At 39.5% G+C, this 27333-nt stretch overlaps 1 protein-coding gene across 48 annotated transcripts in view; it reads right to left on the bottom strand.

The window, feature by feature from the left end:
* Nucleotides 1-27333, bottom strand: part of ZBTB20 (zinc finger and BTB domain containing 20) — a 746442-nt gene that overhangs the window by 146920 nt on the left and 572189 nt on the right. For all 48 annotated transcript variants that reach the window (XM_008523314.2, XM_070581909.1, XM_070581894.1 and 45 more), the window contains one exon: nt 6725-6764. The gene's annotated coding sequence lies outside the window, so the exon portion shown is untranslated. The remainder of the gene's footprint in view (nt 1-6724; nt 6765-27333) is intronic.

Below are 27333 nucleotides of genomic sequence, written 5' to 3'. Positions count from 1 at the left end.
CAATATGCCCACTTATCTCTATAAAAGCACCTCACACTAGACATCTCAAATAACCTTCCCTTGGCCATGCTTCTCCTTTGGTGTTTCCTGTAACCATGAATGGTACTGTCCTCCGCACAGTTTTATAAGCACAAAACCAGTACTCATAGCTGCCACTTCTCTCTCCTTCATCTCTCACATCTAACCCATAAGAAAATTCTGTATATGTTCCTTCTGAATTCTCTCTCAGTTCCATTTATTTTCTTCTATTCCTATTGTCACTATCCTAGTCTGTCTCCTGTCTGGTCTATTACAATAGCCTCCTACTTTTGCTCCTTCTAAACCATTTGCCACCATGAAGCTAGCTTGATTCTTTTTTTAACATTTAATCTCAAGATTATTGTAGTTTAACGTGCACGTTGTAAGAGAAAATAGAGAGAGATCTGGTATACCATTTACCCAGTTTTGCCCAATAGTAATATAACAGCACCTACTTAATAATAGTAGTTTTAAAGATTAAATCAGATAGTGATTAAAAGTGTCTTTCTAGTGCCTACGGCAGGGCAAGCACTCAACAAATGCGATTGTTATTCTTATTGTTATTATTAGCTTAACAAAAGATAAGAGTTTTTGTATTTCTTTTTTACCTAACTTTTAGTTTATTATCTTCATTTATTGCGTGTTCCTCAGGGTTCTGACTCTAGTAACTTTGCGAGTCCAAAAGGAATCCTCAGTTTAGACCTTTGATAATTCTACGACTACTGGTTTCAACACCAGGGATGTCCCTTAGACCAATGAGAGCCTTGTTTGGCCTCTTGGCTCTGGCTCCCATTTTCCTCTCACTCAGGACTTCCTCCTCTTGTTTTCCAGTCTGTTGATCTTAGGATTGGTAGGAATGCCTCTTTTCCGTTTCTAGTTTCCAGAGGGAAGTTCTTTAAATACTCCTTGTCTCTTGCCTCATTCCTTATACTTCTACTTCTCCAAGGAGGTGAATCATTCTGTTGGTGAGACAGCCCTTGGTCCATGTTTCTCAGTTAGGTGGAATTGATCTGTCAGAGTTTGTAAGTGTAGGATTTTGGCCTCTTTCTCCTTCCTTTCCTACTTAGACTAGTGGGAGTCAGTGACCTGGAAAAGCACTGTGCTTATGCTGATCTAAGTTTTTCCTTGGGAGAGCTTTTCCAAGGTTTACATTGGAGGGAAGGGAATTCGTTAAGTCCATCTTACCTCTCATACTACATCCTTCAACCCAGCCTTTATCAAAAATTTTGGTTCCCCAGCTATCAGTTCTTTTGCCTTATTTTTCAATGGGTTTAGAATTTGAGTGGGGGAAGAACAGAACTATTATTGGACGCCCTCAAAGATTCCAGCACTTAGGCTCTGCTTTTGCTTGGAATATTATTCTTTTACTCTTCATCTTTTTTACATTCTAGCCATTTTTCAAGACCCAGCTAAATAACATTTTACATAAAGCTTTCCAGTCCTCAAGGCTCTCTTTCATGAATGAAATCCCATAGCACTTACTGGTCTCTATCATTCCTTTAGGAATCGTCATTTATTGTCTCATATGCATACAGAACACTCAACAGTATAACTTCTTTTCCTAACGCAATTTTCAGTTGCTTAAGAGAAAGCAAGGGCAACATCTAGATTTATGTTTTAACTCCCAACTAAAGATGGCTCTTTGCATATAGTTAGTGCTTAATAATATCTTATGGGATGATTGTGCTTGAGGTTGGCCTAATGACCAGGCTTTGATTTGAGGGCCCAGGTTACAATTGATATGGCTTAGTGACTGGATGGTTTCTGAAGGGGTGGTGGCAGTGGCCAAAGAAAGAGAAGGTTAATTTAAGTGTGTCCTTGAGATGCATATCGGTGCAGGTCTGGATATAGATATAGGCAGTGGAGCTTAATCCTATCATATGTTGTGTTTTCCTTTTAGTAATATATTCCCCCATTTTCTTTTATGAAAAGCATATGGAACTCACGGTCTGATAGGTAGAAAGGCTAAGAGAAATGCAAGCAGAGGGACGTAACGCTCCTGGCTGTGATAGACTGGTCTGCAGAATGTTTTGATTCTCTGAATGAGTCAAAAGATTGAAAAAATAGCCGCTACTACCATAGGAAAAAAATGAGGAGGAAGGGTCCTGAAAATGGTATCTGAGCAATGAAAGACAGTGAATATTTTAAAGATCACTGAATTTAATTTATTCAACCTAAATGCATAAAAGTACAGGTGGGGACATTATTTATGCAGGTATATGCAAATCACTTTATAAAATAGGCAAAGCCCTTCTGCTTTTTATAAGTTGCCAAGGTGGTTCCTGATATTTTAAAAGCTATGCACCTTTAATGTAATTTCCTAAGAGTTGGAATCCCTCTGTCGGAATCACAGTCATTGTCAGAGCAAGTTTATTTTTTTCTCTCCTCTGGGACATTTACAAGGCTCTCATAACCATCACAAAAAGAGTGGTTTCCACAGAGATGTGACTGGAAAAATCACTTGGAAATCGCTGAGGAGCAAGTCACAATGTTCAAAGCAGAGAACATAGGCTTTGAAAACATGAACCCATCTGACCTCTTGAATTTAGTACAGTGAATTCCTGAGCTCTGAAACATGGGGCCCGGCTGTGCATGCCATATTGGTGCTATAAGACTGGCAGTAGGTTGGCTGTGGCATGGTCTATTTCAAACTCCTTCACAGTGCCCAGTGTTGCATGTTCCCAGATGACATTTGGTTGGCAGAAGCTGGGCCTCCAAAGCTGGCAGTCTGGAATGCAGCCCACTGTGTTTTGACAAACACATAATTGACCATCTGATCACCAGCCTACGTTCTGCTCTCAGGTCACTGGGGGGACCTGGGCTTCTAATAGGTCCCTATTCCTTGTCTTGCTCATCTTCTAAACCTTTCTCCAGAAAGTAATATAGAGAAGACTTAAACACACCCACGCATACCCTTCCATTTGCAAAAGAGAACGTGGTACATGAAACATAAGCTGTTGAAAATTTCCTTTAAATTGTCCTGGCAGCCCAAAGTGAACAAGAGAAAAGCACACTTATGGTGAACTCTAATTCAGAAAGAAGGAATGAATACACTGAATTGTTTCAACACCCGGCTGTGCATAAGCTGCAGTTCAGCTCAATGGCTTGGAACTTCTTCTTAGAAAAAGCAATAGAAAAATGATAGGAAATTGGGGCAGTGATTGACTTTAGGCGGACATTATTAAGAAATTGTTTCATTTTCAGGTGAAAGAAGAGAAAAGCAGGACACTGAGAATGTCTTCTCCTTATCTGCCTGCCACTCTGCAAGTCCACTAAGGGAGAAGGAGATACACGTCTCTAGAGACCAGTAGGTAGCATCTCAGAGTGAGGTCAGATTCACACGGAGGTCCTGGTGAAGCTCCCATAAAGATGTATGTTGGCCTGAAATTTGGTCCCACACAACACATCAGCCTTTCTCCTAGAAGGCAAGGATTAGGCCCTGGGCCAAGATATGCTGGCATTATGCAAATGTCAATATTTATGTCAACACTACCAAGTAGCTTGCCTCTCCACGCCCACCTCCACTACACAGTTCAGACCCTAGGTTTTCACCTTTGACCTGAGCTCCCTCTTCTCAGTCAGCCATCTCTACAGTCACCAGCGTGCTCTTTTTCTAAAATATAAATCTACTTAAAACTCTTCAAAGCTTCCTCAAGCTTGCAGCATCGAGTCCAAACTCCTTTGCACAGCATGCAAGGTCCTCCGTGATCTGCCTCCTACCCACTTTGCAGTCTCCTCCCTCAGGCTTCCCTTTCCACCACCACGCTCCAGCCACACTGAACCACTGTCCTCTGAATCTGGCTGGTGCTTGGTGACACCTCCTGACTTTGGAAACTGTAAACGCTCTTGCTTTTTTCCTGATTATGATTCCCTTTTTCCTTCCCCTCCCCCACATCCACTTGGTAAACTGCAATTCATTCTTCGGACTATTAGACCCAGCTTGGGTGCCTCTCCACACGCAGGTGGGCACTCTTTCTTCGTTCCCCTGGCTACATGTTGTACATACCTCCATTTCAGCACCTATCACATGGGAGAGTCTTTATTTACTATTTATCTCTCCAACCAGACTGTGAGATTCTTAACAACAGGGAGCATTTCTTATTTATCTTGGAGTTTCAGGAACCAAACGTAATGACTAGCTTTCCATAAATGTTTGTTGACTGCAAACTGAATAAAGAGCTCTGCATGCTATTCAAAACTAAGCCAAGCAGTAGTAGTAGCTTCTATAAGCATGGTAGGAGCCTATTAGCAATCTAATGAAGGCAGAAGATCCCAGCAGTAAGGCACTTTCTGACGGTTATCACAGGGTTAAAGTAAGAGTGAAGGATAGATGGTGTGATGGAGGAAAGTCTTGTTAACGGAGAGTGTCACTGAGGCAGTGAATTTTCAACCTTTTCTACATTTAGTTTTCGATACTGAAAGGTATTGTTCTGAGAATGAATCTGAGACTGAATTATGGAGAGGTTTCACTTGTAAGAGGTTCTTGTAAGAACCTGGTTTCTCAAATAGGGCAAGTCTGTGTTACCTGCTTCAAGGCAACATAGCAGTTATGGAGGGCTCCTCGTTGTTTCTGCTAAAGAGCAACGGAATGCAAAACTCTTGAGGGGGAACATCTGGAAGCTACTCAGTTCCTATTTGAATCTGTGTCCAATTCAGGTTTGGACTTGGGAGGAAATGCAGTGCCAAGGAGAGAAGGTCCAATGGGCAGGATTCTGCACCTGTCTGGAGGAGGCCATGAAAGGCACTGAGAACTAGAAGCACAGGAAAAGACAATGTTCTGATCTGTTCCCAAGGAAATTTTATTTTCCCTTTGATGAGCATCTGGGGTACCACCCCTGAAGCCATCAGCTGTGTCTGTGGGGCACTTGAGGACATCAAGACTGTCACAGGCCCTGTCATCCTTGAAATAAAGGCAGCTTCAGGCTTTGGAACAATCCAAGCAAACACGAAGCCTGGCCCAGGGGTGGGACAAGGTTAGCAGGTACATGAATGGGGCTATCAGCCCATTACAGGTCATTGTCCCAGCCTTAGCTCTGGTTAAAAACCAGGATCTCTCTAGAAGCTGCCCAATTGATGGTTGATGCAGCATAGAATCAGTTTCACGTTTTCCTGTGAGCCAGAGACAGCCTTTCAATTACGTTTTTTATCTCAAAGGTCTCCCCCTCAATTTCTAATCTGTGACACAGGTCTCCAGTCCCCTGTACTGCTTGTGTCTGAGGCTCGCCCTACAGTGCTGACGTCATAATAGCTGAGCCGTGCGGGCAGGAGTGCACTGTGCTGACTCATTCCTGGTGATGCGAGGATTAATGCCTTGTCTAACACAGAGCTATTATGTGAACTGTTTTTACACAAAAGAACTGTAACAAAAATGATTTGCCAGTCAGAGGACTAGAAATATGCAGTGCTAGGTAACTGAGGTACTGAGGTAGGGACGGGAGACATAAAGTGGTGACCACAAGCATGCATATTGATACCCTCCAAAGCATTGACAGACCCACTCTATCAACGCCGAGAATAAGGAGTAACCAGACTTGTCAGGGGCAGGGAGGACCCACCCCTGCTGTATAAATGCATTACACACAGCACCAGTCTTTGGGGAGTTTAATCAATCTCTTTTCTCTGTCAAATAACTGTCACTTTAGAGTTTAGCCTTAGCATCCTTTGGAAGATTCTGCTCCCCTAAATACATTTGCAACTAGCTTCTAGGAATGTTAATGGGAGCAACACACAAGCAAAAGAGTCATGGGAACCCCGTTTGTGTGCAAATGATTACAATACAAGAAATACCTTGGAGTGCGAAGGAGTCAGTGAAGTCACATAGAATGTTGTGAATAAGGGACAGTGCTCAGTGGAGAGTGAGAAGCCGCTGGAAGGATGCTGATGATTATGCATCACATGAGATGACTGTACTATCTGTGGCATCTCTCGGGTGGTGTCTCATGTAGTAACTTTGATTATTTGGGTTCACTGCCCCAGACTCTCTTTCAAACAGCTCGAGGTAAAATTTATCCAAATCCACTCAGTGCAGCCTGGGTTGGGCTTTAAATAATAAATGTTCTCTCTTTTCATCTGAAATCAAGTTTTTTTTCCCAAATGACTTCCCATCTTTTCTAAAAAAGAATAGCAACTTCTATAAACCTCCTGGCATGTGTAATCCTGGATTTCTCTCTCTTTTTTTTTTTTCTGGACTTTACAATTTCACACACAATGTTAGCCTAAATGGCTGAAGTCTTGTACTTCAGTCTTGTACTTCTTAGTAAAAGGATATTATAAATATTGTCAGTAAATGAAAGCTCTGATCTAGGAGTTGAAATTAAAAACGACTGGACCTAGAGATGGGTGTACAACTAAAGAATAAATAATTGCCCATTGATTGACAGCGGAGCAAAAGCCCCAACTGTTGCTGGTGTCTGGCTGAAGAATGTAAGCCACAGTTTAGAAGAGCAGTGGCTTTTGCAAACAGCAGCTGCGGTGGAGTTAAAGGCAGTCTTTATATAAGCCCAGTGGCTGGGGCGGCTGTTCAGCCCCCTCATGGACGGCAACCACTACTACGACCAAGAGCATCAACTCCAAACCCGAAAGAAGCTAATACATACTGAAGAAGTGCTGGAAACCACAACAAAGTCAACCAGAAAACATACCGATATAGACCCAAATTTATCAAATCCGACATTTTTTGAAAAGTAAAGAAACCACTTTTACTTACATAAAGAGAAGAGGCAGGCCACAGACTGATGGTCAAGGAACTGAAAATCAAAAAAAAAAAAATATAAGGAATTAAAAATCAATCCAATGATACTGTGAGGAGAAGGAAAGCAAACTAAGTATAGATGGGACTGGTAGCTCCTAAAGGATGAGCAGTAGGAGCCCATTTTGTCACCTGTAGCCCAAGAAAAAGGAGATCCAGCCTCCTCCAATTTTCCAAAGATGTGGCCTCCTGCTATATGACTAACACAGTACTTCCCAGCATAAGGAGTGCCAGCCTCTTCTTCTGTCAACCTCATTCTGATCTAAATCATTTTCTAGAGCTGTACTGTTCAATATAGTAGCCACTAGCCATATTTATCTATTTAAATTTAAACTAATTAAAATTTAATAAAACATTAAATTGCACAGTCACACTAGCCACATTTCAAGTGCTCAATACCCACCTGTGGCTAGTGGCTGCCTTATAGGTAGAACATTTCTATTGTTGCGTAAATATATCTATTGGGCAGCACTGACTAGCATAGGTAAAAGCTTTACTGTATAGCACTTGACAAATTTTAGCCAATTTTGACAAAGATGAGTCAAATCCTGATAAACTTTGGCTTTGGCTCTTTTCAGGGTAAATTTAATATGTTTAATGTCCAGAGGATCTTTTGGACAATTCACCACCTCCATGCATTATTAACCTTCTGCTGAGAACATGCCTTGCTTCTGCCTCTTCTTGGCTTGGTGCTGGCTGAGGACCGGACACCCCTTCATCTAACCCTTCTCATAAGCCTAGGAGTGTCCCCTCTGACAACATTATTTTAAACCAAAGCATTTGCCCCTCAAAACACATCTTTAATGATGAAAACTTCAGGTTTGGGGGGAGTTGACCTCGACAGTTTCTCTTTCTATATTTCAAATCTAATAATTTTCCTTTGTATTCTTCAACTCAGAAGTCACATAAACTATTATGGGACTGGCCTGCTCACCATTGTTTGGATAGCTTCTCTTATAGCAGTATAAAACTGAAGTAACAGAAGATTCACGAGAAATTAATAAACCAGACAAGGATGCTGAGAAAACAAAGTCTCTTCACCCCTACCCTACTCAGATCTATCAAAGACTTAATATATGCTGATTGAATTCTTGTCTCTCTGACACCATGATTTTAACCACTTCACATAAGGCCTCCAGAAATATGCAAAACAAACTGTATTAAAAGAAATCAAGTGGAAGGATCTGATTAAATAACCTGGCATTAGAGTAAGGCCAAAGCAGAAAACGGGCAATTAAAGAGACTTCACTTCTCAGCAAGCTTTCTGGACAAATGCAGCATCGTAGAGGTTCCTCCAGAAAGAAAGTTTCCCCTTCATGGCCGTGGCAAAACCCTGTCCACACACACGCAAGGATGAAGAATGGTGTTCTCTTCCTTGGACAAGAGGAATTAAGTTGAAAATCTGCAGCCTGGATCATAATGTATGCTAACGAATGAGAGGTTGGGGGTCTTCAATGCTTTCAAATTTTTTTCAAATGTTTCACAAAATTGATGAGTTTAATGAAAATTTTAAGCAAGATAATTAGATGATGTATGATTCATTGAAAATACAAACAAACTTGAAACATATATACAAAAAAAAGACTGACGAGTCTCAAAGACTTTAAAGCTTTAAGTTTTGTTACATTCTAGTATCTTCTATAAACCAGGATCCCAGACTACTGCACTGGTGCATCTTTTCAAATCTTTTTTCCTCCTTCCTTCCATTCATCTGTCCTTCTGTTCCTCCATCCATTCTTCCCTCCTCCATATTTTATTTTTTTGAGGAAGATTGGCTCTGAGGTAACATCCATTGCCAGTCTTTCTCTTTTTGCTTGAAGAAGATTGTCACTGAGCTAACATCCCTGTCAATCTTGCTCTACTTTATGTGGGATGCTGCCACAGCATGGCTTGATGAGCCATGTTAAGTCTACAACCGGGATCCGAACCTGCAAACCCCAGGCCACCAAAGCAGAATACAGAAGCTTAACCACTCGGACACCGGGCCGGCCTCCCACGCCCTCAACATCTTTTGAGCTTGCTCTCTTTCCCAACCTTTTAGGAAAAGAAGACAAATATGATTCGTGGTTATTTTTCTGTTACATATTATAAACCCCAAAACTCTCTATAATATATTACGTTCTTTTTAAACTGTACTCAGGGGACTGGCCCTGTGGCTGAGCGGTTAAGTTTGTGCACTCCCAGAGTTTCGCGGGTTCGAATCCTGGGCACGGACATGGCACCGCTCATCAGGCCACGCTGAGGTGGCATCCCACATGCCACAACTAGAAGGACCCATAACTAAAAACACACAACTATGTACCGGGGGGCTTTTGGGAAATAAAGGAAAAATAAAATCTTAAAAAAACAAAAAACTGTACTCAGAATTTATATTCTTATATCTAAGCACATATATATTTCTATTTCACATTTCCTTTCTAAATTGAAAGGAGCATTTATTTATAAAAGTTAATCAGTCAAAATTAAATTTTTGATGTGATCACAGAGATCAATGTAAATTGTACCCAGATTGACTAATACATCCAAGGCCTGGAATGAAAAACTATCTTTCCTGGATGTCAAATGACACACAGGCTGTCAATGACAGGAATCCAAGATGGAGAGAAAAATCACAGTGTATATGTCACAGTCTAAGACAAATTAAAGCCAAGTTAAATTGAAGATTCTATTGGATGTAATTGTTGCCTTTATGTATTAATGAAAAACAATAATATCCATATCAAATTTAATATTAAGGCTAAAAATTTAATCTCAGAGTTCTTATACTATTCATAAACGTTCATAAACGTCAAAAGGCCCCTACTTTTTGATTGAATTACAATCCGCTAGGCAATTTTGAGAATATGTATTAATCTATGTAGATTTACTTTTGTTCAGTTCAAATTGTTATTTTATTGATATGTGCCCTTTCTGCCTAAGTGATATTCACCTTATATGCCTGTAAGTTGTCTTCATCTGAAATGCAAAGAATTATCTATAATAGTTTTGCATAAGATTAAAAACATATTTATTAAGCATGCTAGGTTCAAAGCAAAGACTATACAACAGTAAAGCCCAACTAATTCAGGACCTTAAAACATGGTGGGGGAGGCAAAAGTAGAGAGGGGAAGGAGCGTGACTTGTGGTGCAATCTGATCTTAGTGTTGTGATTTCTGAGTGGAAATTATTATATAGTATCAATCTCCAAGGAACTAACAGCATTATTAATTGTACCCGAAAGATTAATCAATTCTGATTTCAGTTTATGTAATGTTCTAGGACAATGGTTTCCAATATTTTGAGGTTATCAGATCTCTATTAGAATCCCTTCTCCCAGAAACTCCTCAAAGACCCCAAGTTTCAAGGAGCTCCCAGACTCCATGAAAGACAACCACAAATTCCAGGTTAGTGCCCCTTGGCCTGGTGGGGAGGAGAGAAATTGCCCTTTCAATCCCACTGGTCATGACCTCTAGGAAGTTTTAACAAGTCGCTAGAAACTGAAGCCTGGAGTACATAAAATGTATGGAAAATAGAGCTCTGCGTGGGTGAGTGTGTGTGGCTAGAGACACACAGACTCCTTTGAAGGCCTCCCTGACTCTGAACTTCCTGCTCCTTTATAGTCTCTTTTTTCAAAAGTCCACAGAACCTTAGGAACAGTTAGGTAGAGGAGCAGTGAGCAGAGAAATGGTAATAAGAGTTACTATGTACCGAGTGCCTTCCGTGGTTTCAAGCATCCTACTAAGTAAATGCTTCCTAACTCTCAATATGGCTACACCCATGGACGTGGAGCAGTGCAATGGAAAGACACAAAGCCACAAAATAATTAATAAAGACATGGCTATCTCCTTGGAGGATTAGCTGTCCTTGTGGCTAAGTAATTCAAATTCTTATTTGTACATACATTCATTTATCCAATAACTATTTCTTGGATGTTATAGAAGAAATAAATCAGATTCTGTTCTTGTCCTCATGGAACTGCCAGTTTAGTGAAACAAACAAGAATATATCGAGGATTAGAATACAAAATTTGTGTGTATTCTTAGGGTAAAAAAAAGGAAAAGCAGATTAACAGTATATCATTTAATCTCGACTACAAGAGTAAATACCATTACTTCCAATTTGCTAGAGTAAAAAGGGAGATTTGAGAAATTGGGAAACTTACCCTAAATCACATAGCTGCTGGGATCTGAATAAGTCTGTACCATTCCAAAGTCTACATATTTTTAACCACTCAATTACACTGCTTCTAGGTGTTTCCCACTTTATGCTTCCCCTTGAAATGTGGGCTCATTCAGAATTTTGTAGGCTAGTTTAAGCTTCTCCTTTGGAAGGAGACAGGTTTGGCTTGATTTGCATTCTAAATATTTCACAGTGGTAGGGGAAAGCTATTATTATACCCATTTTATGGTGTGGAAGCTGAGCCACTTGCCAGCTGAGGTATCTGGCTGGGTTAAAAACGGAATCCGGGTCGTCAGTCTCTCATTCCTCTCGACTAACTCCAAGCCTGAGCAATGGGACTGTCCAAGGGCTTTTCTGCACATGGGACTCACACTGGCTGATAAAGAGTGAGACAAACTTTGTTAAGAGAAAATAATAGTGCAATAAAAAATGGAAAATAAGTAATCATAACACTCAAAAAATGGTTACTTTTAGCATTGTGAATAGAAAAGGGAGAGCTTATTCATCACAAATGAATCAGAAAATTAGAATGTGTCACAGCATTGATGACAGAACTGAGGAATTCAGATGAACTGAAGTTCAACACTTATCCTTCTATCTGAAGAAGGTAAACGGTGTGACAAGACGATGGAAATGACCTCTTAGACATGCCTTTTATCTTTCCAATCTTTTTTCTTTGACTACTCTCTCTAGAACTTAGGTGGGTTTATACTTTTGTTTTTTATGGGTAGAGATAACATTTTAACATCCTTTTAATGTTCTAGAAGTATTGTGTTAATTAATTCTTATGTGGGAGTCATTCCAAATCGTAGGATGAAGATTTTTACCGTATTGATTTTCTTAATACCTTTCTGGCTTCTAGTGTTTTCAAAGGATGAGGCACTATTGGATTTTCAGATTTGTATATCTCTCAGAATAAGTGCCAGCTTCATAGGTTCCTGTCAATTGATAGTCCCTCTTTGCTCTGGATATATGATTTTCTTTATCTGACAGATTCAAGAAATTTTATGCTAGATTTAATGACATCTCATGCACCCTGAATTTGGAGGTTTTTAATTCTCTGTTTTCCACCTAGAAAAAACGTTTAAGTTAAAGTTAGATGTAAGGGTTATTCAGATGAGCATACAGAGCATGTGCAATCTCCCAGTAGGTACTTTGGTGTCTCCTGCAGACAAGTTTCTTGAAGGATTTTCATTCTTTTTGGTCAGGCGTAAGAAGACTATAAATGCCACAAATGGTCATTCATATCTTGGGGTCTGTTTTTCAAGACCATCCATTGTTTGGATCCATCCTGAGAAGAACAGTAAAGAAATCACAGTGATGCCTTACCTTTCTGTAAGGTGCTTTGATAACAACTCTGAGGATATTTACCTTCAGAATTTAGGTGATGAAATAATGATCAAGAATAAGAGAGGATTCAAGGACCAAAGTTCAGTAATTAGGTCTGGGACTGTTTCTGAGCCTGAGACATTGCTGAGATACAAGTTGATACCCCACCCCACCCAATACAAGTCCTGCTGAGCTTTCCTGATTCTTCCAGGTGTAGGGCCTGAGAGATTAGAGTGAAGTAAAAGCTGTAGTGCTGGGAGGGGTGGCAGGACAGGGCGGGAAGTAGTGTCAGGGACTGAATTTCTCTGATACATTTAGGATGAATTCTTACAGCTCCTAAAATAGACAACTCTACGGCGTGATGCCATTCAAGATCACGCTACAATCTGATCCCAAGCACCTTTTCTCTCCATATCTCAAACTCCTAAAGTTGTAGCTTGATGGATTCCAAATGGATTGCTGTACCAGGACCTTTGACTATAGTAAACTGATATCTTTTAGAGGATGCTGAAAAAGTCTGACATTGTTATCCTATGGTCCAATCAGTTAGAGACACTTGGTCATAATGCTGCTCACAGCCTACCACTAATATCATTTGGCACAAAAAGATTGTGCATATTATAGAGAAAATTCATCCCAAGACTCCTCGGTGTATAAACACAGAAAGTAACATGTTAGTGGTACTGAGGGCTTTGGAATAAATATGGGCACAGCAGGAGAAAGAAACATCCAGATCAGTGTGAACAGAAGGCTGTCTTTACTCAAATGGTTCCCTCAAATGTTTTTTTTTTTTTTTTTTAATACAAAGGGGAAAATCATGACACAAAATTTGTATCAAAAGATATAAATTAAGCAGGTACTTGTACCCTGTGGTCTGTTAGAAACTAAACCAAGAGGACAACGTGAGCTCAGTCTGCATTTTAAAGATTTGGAAAGACCTTTCCATAATATAGATTGGAAAATGTTACTTTTGTCCTTGTCACCACCAACTATTTGCCTAAGAGCATACAAGATCTTTCACAATCTGGCCCCAGTCCACCTCTCTCATTTTTTTTTTTTTGTCCCCCACCACTACTTCCTTATATACTGTGATAGGCTATTTGCTCCTCCCTGAACATGCCCAGGACATCTCTGTCTCTCAGCCTTTGCTAACAGTTCACACTTGAGTCTCCTAAGCCTTGGCATAATGTCCTAAACAAAGCATGACACTCCAACGTCTGTTGAATAAATGCTGTCTGTCTATTTTAGGAGACAAAGATGATAGAAAAAAGTTGTTAAATCAGTAAATAAATAGCACCAGAGAGAGGTCAAGGAGAAGTTAATTTTAGTGCTTTTTAGGAGTGGGGGCAAGATGAGCTTTAAGATTAGGAAAACTGATGCTCTTTATTCTTGGGTTTAGCCAATGCTATGAGTCAGTTACTTTTTTGGGAACAAGTTTCAACCTCAAGGTTAAATGAACACAAATGCTCTGTCCATCAGCATATAATGAAAAAGCTGTGGCTATTTCCACATCAGCACAGTGAAATTAAAATATGCAGTGCCTTTCTCAGAGACATCATATATGACAGAGCTTTTAAAAATAGTTCCCTTTGCCACTCTTGGACAGAAAAAGGTATAAAAACAAAAGTAAATGTTTAAAAAAACTGGGATAATTTTGCTTAGGAAGGAAAGAGCTGAGGTGTATCTTCATAGTTTTCTGACTACAAGAAGAGTTGTTATAAAGAGGATAATGATCAGTATTTTTGTTCTAGGGCACAATGATATTAAACTGTCCAGTGAAGAATTTAAGTTAAGGCTTAAAGATGAACATCCTAAATGTGCAAGAGGTAAGTAACCAAATAGATTGCTAAGAGCAGTTATGAAATTTCTATCTTCATGGCTATTTAAAAATAGGAAAGATCCTCATCTATTTTGGATGGAATAAATGCAGCTCTGCCTCCATTCAGGAGGATGAATTCAATAACTCCTTTTGTCTTTTTAGCTCTATATGACTACAGAATCCTGTAAACTGTTGACCCGAAAAATTGTACAGAATCACAACAGAATTGAGTAAAATACATTCTACAGTTTGAAGAGAATTAGTCAATACAGGAAGTCTGTAAGTTACTAAATTCAAAATAGTATATATAGTGCTTACACATTGATTCAATTGCCAAGTGCATACGACACAAATAGAATTGAGGAAAAATGTACTTGAATCTACTATAGTTTTAACATAATGATTAGCTAGAGTAAAACATTCTAACAATTAATTCTTTCACGTCTAAGAAATTTAGCTGAATATTTCATAAACCTTGTATGAATATGCATATAAACCCAATTTCCAATTTTAAAAAAGTTAGAAAAAAGACCAGAAAATAATATAAGAACTCATTATTATTATTCCCAGGACTACCTCCAAAGACATCAGAAGAACCAGTGAACAAGTCCTTTTAAAAGACCAAAACGGGTCCCATATGATTCAGAATGTAACTCTAATAACAGACTCAGGAAAAGCTCTAACAGGGGTGGCAAGTTACTGGCTTTCTTGTCTATTTACCTTGCAGCTTTGGAGCTCAGCAGAAGTGTCCATTACATACAGCACACTGGGTTAGATGAACAGTTCCAGTGACCTTGTCTGAACCAAATTCACTTAAAGCAGTTTGCCACATTTCTTAAATAGAAGATGAGTCCATTCTATCTATGGCCCAGATTTGGATTGGATCACTGAACTATTGCCCAACTCTTATAAGCAAAGCACTAACATGTACCAATCAACAGGCAGCCCATAGCAGAGGAATCAGAAAGGTCAAAATACACACACATAAGAAATTGGCAGTACATTATAGAAGAAAGCTATTTCTAAAGATGGACTTTGGCTACTAAAGCCTTTTAGTGTTATTCAACCTTTGTTAGGGAAAAAAAAAATAATCAGCCCCAATGTAACTTGTAAAGATCCGGTTAAAAAAAGCAGTTGAGAGAGAGAAATGTAGTTTTGTTTTGCAACCCATTATTTTCATAAGAACGCAAATCAAAGAGATAAACCATGCCGATTTCTTCATAGCTGACTTGTTATAGGATATTGTCCTGGTCTTCACTAATGACTTCTTGAGGCTGGTTATTACTGTGAACAGGAGTTGGGAGGATAGAGGTCTAAGACCTTTCAAAAGAAACGTTTTGTTCAGTATCGCTACAGAAAATAAAGTCAGTATTAAGCTAACTTTGACAACCTCACTAGGATAATGGTTGGTGCATGTAGCCATCGCTTATGTTGTTTCAAATATCAAGAATGAACCCAGCAAAGTGTCAAGCTAACCAACAACTTGAACTTTGAAAAGCTGTGGTTCAATACTCTGATAATGTAGGTTGTTAGAATTCATAAAACTTACTCCTGGCATCCCTCCATCCCTTCTCATTTCCGGATCCACATTCCCATCACCAGCCAGTTGAAGAAAAAGAAACAAATCTGACCCGGACTGCCTCTTTGGGGACACTCTCAGTCAGCTCTCTGTCCTCCTCCTGCCCAAGTTGCTCTCAGTTATCTGCAAATTTATTAATTTAATTGCTTTAATACTTCCTCTTAGGGGAATTTGCATTTTCTTAACTGTCTCCACAAGATCCAAATTCTGGTTTTTCCATAGGTGCTGAGGGAGGTATTTGGTGACTACATATTGTGTGTGGTGGTGGCAGTGGATTCTACTCTGGGCTATTCAACTTTTTCAGTTTTACTGCTGAGGGGGTCACCTGCTTCCCCATCTCAAGAAGCCAAGGTTGCTTATAGTTTACCTGTAAATAAAGATGTACACATACACATGCATACATCATATATATAATTTTTCTATCAAAAGTTATAAACATTTTGGGGCTTTCTGCCCATATACTCTATGAAGTGCTGTTCCTACTGATGTAAGAGTAATTGAGGCAGAAACATAAGAAAACATAAATGATTTGCCCTGAAACTTTACTAATATATTCTCCATTAGCGATTTCCTCATGGTTAATTTCCATTGGTTCCTGGCTCTTTGTTAGCATATGCTCAAGGAGACTTTTTCACAATATCTTTCTGCCCTAGAACACCCTGCCTGTGCAATTTCCTTGTAAATATCTGAATTCTCGGATTCACCTATTAATGATCTAGGAATCGAGAATGTTTTCTGTCTGCTCTCTCACCTCCTACTTCACGAAAGGATTAGATTGTAAACAACCTGGCGGGAATCCTTCAGGCCAAACCACGGCTGAGCTGATCCCAGCAGGCAGGGAACCTGTGGCAGGCTGTGAAACACAATTTTGAAAATAGAAAGGATTCACCCCTACTTTCAGGAAGAAATCACGTTGTTTCCAAGATAACACCTAGAAAATAAGGCACATTGAAAGAAACTGAGCAAAACACGATTTTAAAAAGAGGCGGCAGTGGGAAATTTCAAGAAGTGCCAGATTTTGCCAGGGTTTTCTCAAACTGCAGATTCATTTCAGTGTCTGACAGTGGACTGCACCAGACACGTCAAGGGAAGTCCATTCATTGCTGACCAAGGGAGCCCAAGGTACTCACTGCACCAAAGGGTTCCTTTCTGGTCTCCAAAGGCAATCAATTCATGCCCCAGAGTCTGAGGGGTCACAGATTTCCCTTAATTTTATAAGTCTGCACGTGCATGGTTCCTCCTGCATGATTAGGTCCTGAGGAAGCGACCCACCCACAACTCCACAGAGCTAATTAACCCCACACTGAGCATTTTTTTTTCTCATTTCACACATCCACTCAATGCTTTAAATGACCCAGCAGTAGCATGATCAGATGACTTTTTTCTTCTCAGTGAGGAAAGCATGGTGGCGGGAGAGCTGAGATATGTCTGCTCTCATTCAAAACAGCAGTGTGATCCTAAAACAGCACCAAATAACATTTCATGCAAGGGGGCAGAAATGCTAAAAATACTTGAATTAAACTCTTTCATGTTATTTATCCAACTTATTGATGTTTTTATTTTAAATAACAAATAGTACATAATAAATACTGAGATAGAGAAGTTTGATCTATATCCAGAAAATTTTTTAAAAATCTCATTTTACATGAAAAATAAAAAAGACCCACAGTTTTCTTCCCTATTTTTAACAGCTTCAAGAGAGGGGCCAATGAGAAGAATAGCATAACTTGTCTTTTTTTCCATTCCAAAAGATAGGCTCACGTTTTTCCAGATTTATTTTTGCCAAAGAGAATGCCTTGAAAACTCTAAGATGATCACTGTTTCCTAACTTTTCAAAAAAGAGAAAAAAATAAGCATGATGATGGTGGGTGATTTAATGGAATTAGCTTGTCAATATGATGAAATTGTAAAAGCTTTTACAGTATATGCCCACATGCTGAAATAAAAAATCTTTAACATAATGTCATAGTGTAGAGTGGTTTTGGTCATGCCAAAAGAAAGGAATATCATTAATTTAGACAGTAAGTGTAAGGTTCTGAATAAAACCTCCACAGATAAGTCACAGAAATACATCTTGGCCAGACGAATGGAGCCAGACAAGTTCTAGTTCTTTTAGAAGCTATCTAAAGACTCATCAGATTTTAAGTCTGTCTTCTCTGGTACACGATAAGAAAAATTCTGGGCTATTTCCCTCAGTTATGCTAGTATATGACTTCAGAGTTTTAAAGATTTATACATAATGGACAAGAAAATGACCTCTCCTGAATGTCCCATCTTAGGCAAACTATCAGATCTCTCTCATTGTCAAAAGTATGTGTGGCTCGTTTTGGTAAGACTTTGGCATACAGCATGCACACCTTGTGTGAACTTTCCACCTCACTTTCCTCTGCAAAATGATTTAGGCACAGACTATTAAATGCCCAGGAATTCTATAATTCTTAGCACAGTGGACAGTCACTACAACGGGAAACCTATCTAATATTTAAAATTCTTGTTTGAAGTGTCTTAAGTTCCAAGCTTTGGAACTGAAGACCTTGTGAAAGTTCTAAAACACATTCTCTATTGCTTCCTATGCTTCTCATAAGTATGGCTGCCAATGGGAAGCATTGTTAGGTGGGTAAAACTGGTTCATAGGCAAAAAAGAGGGTCCAATGATGCACAGTTTGTTTTTATTTACACTGGTCAAAAATTTTCTATTTGACATAGAGCCTAAATCAAGCTCTTACATCTCTGCCTCCAGCCTTTGGCTGAAACTATTTCATCTGGTCATCCTGCAACAGGGGTGCTGTGCTTTAGACTCCTGCCCATCAGACTTTTTCAGGCCCACTGATGCTTCAGATTCTGAAGCCTTTACCATGGCCTATGAAGCCCAACCCTTCACTACCTCTCTGACCTCATTTTCCATCACTTTCATGCAAAATTGGTCCAACTGGCAATAGAATATGGTTACCTAGGTGGGTGGATAGGAATAGGAATGTGAATGGGGATTCAAATGAATGAATCGATAAAAATTAGTGACTTTGTGCCCTTTTTAATCCTAACCACTACACCACCAGGGAGCGTCTTTGTGCTGTTTTTAAAATTCAACTCTCTCATTGGAGAGACACCTGTATTTACAACTGAGCCTAACAAAGTTTCTGAGCTTCGCTTGAGAATTGGTTAGATAAGGGAGAACATGCAAAGCGCTGCCCAGATGGAGGCATGTATTCACTCATTAACCTAACAGATGCTTTTCCAGAGTCTAGTATTATTATTATTATTTTTGCTGAGGAAGATTCACCCTGAGCTAACATCTGCACCAATCTTTGTCTATTTTGTATGTGGGTAGCTGCCACAGCATGGCTGCTGACAAGTGGTATAGGTCTGTGCGTGGGAACTGAACCTGGGCCGCTGAAGCAAGTGCACACGAAACTAAACCACTAGGCCATGGGGCCAGCCTTCACAGTCAATTATTAATTACTCTGCTAACTGGACTCTACTTCTGCTCTCAAGGACCTTCCATTCTAGTGTATGTTTTAGAGAGCTTTTACATCTCCATTATCACTGACAGATTATTAGCCCACTTCAGTAAGTTATCATAAACATAACAACCTCTCTTCTTGCTCCTTATTTACTCTTTTCAACTGCCCTGTGACATCATTACGCCTTCATGAATGATCTGACACTTTGTGGCCCATATTATCAACTCAGCTAATTTCTATTTAGATAAGAAACCCTTTCACCACCAACTACATTTTCTTTCTCAAACAGCCAAGAAAATATTATAAAAGTCTGCTCAGAACTGTTTAAGTGTTTGAAATGAGTCCATACAATCTTATTTAAGACACCATTGTTTTCTTTGTTCTTTTTTGGGGGGGAACAATTAATGGGGCCTCAGCCCCTAGAAAGCATATCTCAAATTACAAGCCAGAGGTCTCCCAGACACAGTACTCACTACTCTCCAGGATACATTTCAGCGCCTAGTAGAAGTTAGGTGCATCCTTCATGCCGTATGCGTTCAGATGAACCTGGCTGTCTCTCTATGGTGTTCATAAGGAGACACCTGCTCCTGTGGGCCCTGCCTCCATAGGTCTGACTGGTAGAGTCACCAATCATGTTGTTCACTGTGAGATACCATGCTCTAGTTATCCTTTACTTGCTTGAGTGGCTGTGATGAACATAACACACAGGATTTAGTAGTTTCCTAAACCCTGTGAGAATTTCTAAGTGCTTTCTCTTGATATTACTTATATATAAGTTCAACAACTAATTTGGGGGGAATTTCAATAGACAACTCTATTACTCAGATAATCTCAATCTCAGAGAGGATTTAATGGAGCACATGTCTCTGGTCCCTATGCTCCTTATAAGGACATACCCCTCCACCACTTTACTCTTCTCTGAACTTAGCTTTCTTAGGTCAATGTCAGGGAACATGGAATGAAGAACACTAACTCCTGCTAAATTTGTTAAACTTTTTCTTCCTCATAGGCCTTATAAGCAAAAATGGAAGAATTTAATGTATGTACAGAGCAGCAAATGTTCTCTCTCCATTTCTTTTCAGATATTTCCTTCTTATGTAAACAGTGGTGATGGAATTATAAATACCATTGTTCTACCTCCATGTTAATACTCTTATTATCTTGCATAAACAGAAGTGAACGAATATGTACCTGACATCAATCAATCTCTTTTTAAAAAATGCAGTTTTCATCTTTCTAAATAGTGGAGGAAGAATTAATGAATTCAACTTGCAGCTTACTTGTTTGTATTTTGAATGTTAATAAACTAAAAGCGAATTATTGCTTAAGTTCCTTTCAGATTTACGTCAGCCATTAACACTCCCCATGCCAACACGGGGGAAGGGGAGGGAGGAACAGATGGCAATGGGGCCAAGACCGCAGAGTCAATGGGTAAGGGGCTTGGCAGGCTGGAGAGGATAGTTAGCTGCTAGGGCAGGAGATTTCGACTTGTTGGGTAGGTAGGAGACATTTTCTGGCAGTGAAAGGAATATTTTTAGAAGAACAAATTGCTAGGAAGGGGTCATTTGGGGGCATTAGGTGAGAGGAATATCAAAACCAAATATAGAAGTGCTCTGAAGGGGCTAGGGCAAAGGGAAATCATTCCTTTTTCCATCTCCTCATTGGTTTCCCTTCCTCCCTAGTGTGCTTTCTCTTTCCATTACTTCATACCCTTTTTCCCTCCCTTCTTCAGGTTCTTTCCTCTGCCTCTTTATGACAAAGAAGAATTTAGGAACAATTTTAGCGGAGCAGTGAGACCAAAAAAAAAAAAAAAAAAAGAATTTAAAGAAGACTTATGATAATATACTTACATTTATATATACAAGAAAATACAACCTATATTTGATTGACCAAGAACTAGAAACTGGGACTTTTGAGATTTAAAAAATTCATGGTATGTCTGGTCATATTAATCTCCAGACCAGCTGGTTTGTAGCTTTGCTGGAAAGAGCTATAATAGAATCATGAGTAGGAAAAAACCCAGAATTTTATAAGAACTTATATTTGCAGGAAAAAAGGAACTTCTTTAGAGTTGTCTATTGAAATTTCCCCCAAATTAGTTGTTGAACTTATTTATAGGTAATATCAAGAGAAAGCACTTAGAAATTCTCACAGGGTTTAGGAAACTACTAAATCCTGTGTGTTATGTTCATCACAGCCACTCAAGCAAGTAAAGGATAACTAGAGCATGGTATCTCACAGTGAACAACATGGTTGGTTACTCTGCCAGTCGGACATATGGAGGCAGGGCCCACAGGAGCAGGTGTCTCCTTATGAACACCATAGAGAGACATCCAGTTTCATCTGAGTGCATACGGCATGAGGGATTAGTGGCGTGATGTCATCGGTGAGGAACCTAAAAGTATTCTCTAACCAAGCACCAACTTTTTAGCCCTGTCTTTTTGGAAAAAAATTCCAGTACAAAGCTTATGGGAATACTTTATTTGGTCACTGGGTGGGGGAAGGATGCTGAGACATATGACAACGTTCAATGTCTAAAGACAGGAGGAAGCAAGGAGAAAGAAGAAACACAGAAAGAGACAGTGAGTGCCAAAAGAAGGGTGCCAGCTCTGGAGACTCGCTAACAGAATAAATAGAGGATCTTAAAATAAGAGAAAGAAAAGAGCATGCTTTGAGGGAAACATTACTATACTTTCGGAATCTGAGGCAAAAAGTAAAAACGTTTGCCTCTTGTCAATTACCACCATTACCCCATGGGAGGTTCTTACTTCTACTTTTATGTACACAGGTGACATTTGTTTCCTAAGGATCAGCATTCTGTGATAATGGTAGTAACGATGGCAAAGTTATGAAGTTCTCTTTTCTCCCAGACTATTAATCTCCAATTTCTTCTCTACCAGCCTGGACCCTCATGGTTGTTAACTTTAAAGACATCTACGAGCTCCATCAACTCCCTCAACTATGGTTCTCAACTGGACCTAGCCAGTCCTTGAGCCCAGATGAACCTGTTCATGTCCAAGGCTGGAGAAAAATTACAAAACTGTATGGTTTGGTGCCCCTCCTACAAGCCAAGAAACACCAAAGATTGCCAGCAAATCACCAGAAGCTGGGAGAGGCATGGAACAGTTTCTTCCTAGAGCCCTCAGAAGCAACCAACGCTGCTAATGCTTTGGTCTTGGGTGCCTGGCCTGTGAGACAATACATTTCTGCTGTTTAAGCTGCCTAGTTTGCAACACTTTGTTACAGTAGCCATAGCAAACTAATACACTTAGTAAATAAACCATCTTTGAGTATATCGGAATGCTAATTGGCTCATTCACTCATCAAATAGTTATTGGGTACCTACTATGTGCTAGGCACTGCTCTAGGATGTTGGGATGTGTGGCATATAAGAAAAACTCAAAATAAATTTGTTGAATGAATGAATAAGAACTTCATCATGTTACTGCAGTTTGTGCACTAAGAAGCAATTAATCTGCCAGTCAACATAGGATTGACTGAATGCCTACTGTTTATTCATCCGACAAATATTTATTGAACGCCTACTATGTGTCAAATACCATTCCAAGAACAGAGGATAAAGTTATTGATAGGACAAATTCTGTACCTTCATGGAGCTTAAATTCTAGTGGGGAAAAAAGACATCAAACAAGAAAACAAGTAAATAATTATGTGATTTCACTCTCTGCCCCACACTGACAATCACAAGCATTTATCCTCTAAACCCTGTAACTCTTGAACAATACTCAAGGCATTAGTAATATTTAAAAATATTCCTAATACCATGCCCTCTTATTTCCCTTACCTTTCCGCAATCTCTATAAAAGCCTGGAATATCCCTACGATTAATGAACTTAAGCTGTTCTCTACACTTTTTGATTTAAGCATGATTTTAGGAATCTACAAAACCATGATCAACACAGTGAAGTCTGGGAGTGAGGGTAGGGTAATCCACAGGCAGACCACAGGTTGAAAGCATTTGGGCAGGACAGCCCAGAAGCTGGGTTTCCCAGTCAGTCAGTCATTCAACACATATTTCTTAAGCATTTACTGTGTGCTGGCCCCTGAGCTTAAGGTAGGAGAACTGTGGACACAGGGGGCATGGTGCTGACCCCCACTGAGCTAACATTCTAACGGGAAACACCTGAACAACGGATTTCACATCCCTTAATTATGATTGTGATGAGGATGTATGAAGAGAGCTGGCAGAGCACATGGTCAGGGGGTTTTGTCCTGAGGGGTTTGTGAGAAGCTTCCTTGAGGAAGTGATGCCTGAACACGGTTCTGGGGCTGGGGTGTATTTGTTCGAGCAGGCATACCAGAATCTTATGTTTCTTCTTCCTCATCTCCTTTCATCCATGTGCCCACATTTCAAATACTTAAAAGCATTCTTCAAATATACTAAGAACACCAAAACTAAACACAAGAGAAGGGCTCTCCAGAGGAAAGGGGCCAAAAATAGAAGGAAAAAAAACCCCCTAATCTCACCATTTGTTTTGAAAACACCCAAAATGATTAAAACATATTATAAACTAAAACATATGAACTAATCACTTGCCAAGTTTCATTTTTAAATTAAAGCCGTTTTTGAGGTTCATAAACTGAAAAAGAGTCTTCAAATATGAACTCGTGTTTTTCTTTTCTTGGCCCTCAGTTGGCTTGACGCCTCTGCTGTTAGGCTGTATGGAGGGAAGGGGATCAGCCGGTCACTGACATGTGGCATACACCCACCAGAACGGAAGCTCCGGCAGATGAGGACTTGCTTTGTTCATAGCTGTATCTCTGACACACAGAAAGTGCCTGGACGATAGTAGGACTCAATAAATGCCTGCTGGAATACGAACTGGATCAGTATTCTAGGCCTTTGAAGGAATTCCCCAACTTTCTTTTTTTACCCAAGCCACATTTTGCTTTATGCCAGTGGTTCTAACCTGGGGTAACTTTTGCCCCCACCAGGGGACATTTGGCAACATCTAGAGGCATTTTTGGTTGTCAAGACTGGAGAAGTTGCTAGGCATCTTGTGGATAGAGGCCAGGGATGCTGCTAAGCACAGGATAGCTCTACACAACACAGATGTATCTGACCCAGAATCTCAACAGGGCCAAGGCTGTAAAACTCTGCGTCAGGCCCTTTGTTTCTATTGGGCTGGAACTGGGAGCATGATGCTTCGTATATTTGGGAGGAAGTCCAGTTCTAGAGGAAGAAATTGGAAGAGTATCATTGCTCTAGTCTCACTCCCTTCATGACCCAGAAGAACTGTCCCCACTTGAAGGCACGTTCAGAGACAACCATTCTTGCCTTTTGCTCCCACTGGGTTGATTTGCAGTTGCTGGGGAAACTGCCTGAAAAAGCCTGTCTCTACAATGGCACTGAATAATTTTTACAGCATATTGGTAATTTCCCTGCTTACCTAAGAATATATCCTAATTTCAGTAAAATTAGTTTGTTTAGAGACCAAGTACGTATCTGTAAGAAAAAGGAATGTCCTTCCCTAATTCAACCCGTTTATCCATGTCTGGTCTGGATCTGCACACGAGTCTAGCTTTATTCATGATAAATAACATCAACTTCAAGAATTTGACCAAAACCCAATAATGTGCCCAGTAGAGAGGCTGGGTTTATAGCATTTCCTCTGCTCCTTTCCTTGCCCTGCATATGAAAATAGTAGTATCTGATTCTGGTCTCAATGGGGAAACTTCCATGGTGCCAGAGGAGTGCATGTGCCGAGTTCCCCACTATGATGGTTGCTCCAGTAATCTTGGTCTTGTGGCATGTCTCCCAGTTACCATAGAGACGGCATACGCTAACAGTGTAGCATTATGATTGGTGGGGAAGACACATTTTGCAGAAGGTTTTTTGGAGGGATAAAGATAAGACACAAGAAAGAAAGTGAGACTGCCAATAAAGAGGCACAGCAAAGAGAAGCCTCCGACGATCACAGATTCTAGAAATTCAGGAAAACAGAGATTACAACTACTACTATAAATCCAACATAAACTTTCCACTCAAAGGCTGCCACTGTCAGGAAAATTTCAAATATGAGGAGAAAGAACAGATAGAAAATATCCTAAAATAAAAAGGTAAATACATCAACCTACCAAGGTATAGAGGTGACAAAAGTGGTATGGCAAGAAAACATTTTTAAATGATTCAAGGCAAGGAAAAAAAGGAATCTAAGAGAACAATGAAATTGAAAGCTACGTTTCTGTAGCATGGCTGACTTACAGACAGGCTGGCCCTCAGGGAGTAACTTAAGTTCTGAGTGCCTTTTTCCCACTTGCGGGAAAGAAAAAGAATAAAGATGATGTCCTTCTTATTTTTTAACAGGGATCTTCTTAAACACCTCAACGGTTTGATGTTATAACAGATGAACAGGATGCATGGCAGTCAAAGAAAATCTGACAAAAACTCTTGGGGAATACATAAATTAGGGACATTGTCTGCAATGCAAACAGGCTCATTCCATAGGTTCTTAATAATGAGAGCTTAGAGTTCCCTGACAGTGTGATCTCATGAACATACTTTTTCTCTGCATACGGTTTTGAGGTATACAGTTATTACAAAGATCAAGGCGTGTCTGCAGGGTAAAGGGCCCAGGTGTTGAACTGTAGATATTTTTAAATATACAGAAGGCTGGAGATAGGATGTGGGTTGGTGTAGGGTGTGAGTAGGAGAGAATTAAGAGGAAACCAGTTTGGAGAAATGTTAGATAAGTGATTATAAGTTCCTTGGTGTCCAGGTCTATATCTGGTAATGTTTTATTATACATACTTCAGTCTAATATACCCACTGCCCACTGGACATCTGTGTCTCCCAATTTTAATTATCATCAATATGTCAATATCTCTCAAATATACATCTAAAGCATTAGTTCTCTCCTGACCGCCAGCCCTCTATATCAAATGACCTACTGGACAACTCCAATCGGATATCTCCACATGTTCAAAGCTACATCATCTTCTCCTTCAAAGTTTCTCTTCTTCTTATGTTCCCCATGTGAGCAAACAGCATCTCCATTCACCCATCTGTCCGTGCCCCATACCTGGGAATCATCTATTGCTTTTTCATCACCCCTCAAATAATCACCAGATTTGTAATTCTAATGTAATTTCTTTTAATGACCAAAGGAGGCTTTTGTGCATAGAAAGAAATATTTATAGTTAATTGGGTTTTAAACTATTATGTGTGTGTATATGTACCTATCTACACACACACATATTATTCTATTTATTAATCTAGTAATTTCTGTATAAAACAAGAAAAATCACTTTCAGGAAGGGTGAGGTTACTAGGTGGAAAATTTGGGAACTCAAACTATTTCAACTGTCAGTGAGGGGGCTGGAAGAATGAGAGTTAGGGTCTGATCTAGGAGCACCTTCCAGAATGATTCTATCTGGGTCACCAGTGAACACACTGAATATTTTTATAGTAACTATAACAATGAGGGATTCTAAGTCAATATCCTATAAAGGGAATTTTACAACTCACATCCTCTATGTTCAAGTTTCATTCTTATCTAATTCTTTCATAATCACTTTCCACTTTATATCCTAATAAACATAGACAGTAATTTTGTTTTCCCAGTCAACCAGGTTTTTGGATTCCTGTGACCTTTTACTTATTAATGTTTCTCACATTTCTAGGTCTCTGTTCCCTTTGCACCTCTATTATCAGTCACTTGTAATATTGTAACAGTCCATTGTACTATGTTCTCATACATTTCTGAGCCTTTGCACATGTCCCTACTTGTGTCTAGAGCACCCATATTCCCTGATAAACATAAACCAGATGAAAAAAAAGACTAAGTGCTTTATATGTTGCTGTTTTGGGTGCTGAACAGAAATATTGGCCTACCTAATATTCTAGATAAACCTACATAAAGTGCTCTTACTTTCAAAATTAATTTTGAAGAATCTGAAAATTTTGCCATGGAGAATCATGGGGCCCATACCACAATATTAAGTTTTGCATTTAATAGAAACACCTGAAAATTCAGGGAAAGAAGCATTCATTCTTTATTCAATTCATCCAGCAAATACTTACTGAACACCCTTCACACACCAGGTACTGTGCTAGACACTGGGGATTTCTTAGAGATCAAAATAGACAAAAAACCTCAAACTCCAAAAACAAAACCCTGAAATCATGGGGCCTATATTCCATATCAAAGGGAAATAAATATGTAAATAAAACATATATCTGAAGGAAATAAGAGCTATG

The sequence above is a fragment of the Equus przewalskii genome, chromosome 18 (genome assembly GCF_037783145.1).
Source record: "Equus przewalskii isolate Varuska chromosome 18, EquPr2, whole genome shotgun sequence".
Lineage (NCBI taxonomy): Eukaryota > Metazoa > Chordata > Mammalia > Perissodactyla > Equidae > Equus > Equus przewalskii.
This window is presented reverse-complemented; position numbering and strand designations above follow the sequence as displayed.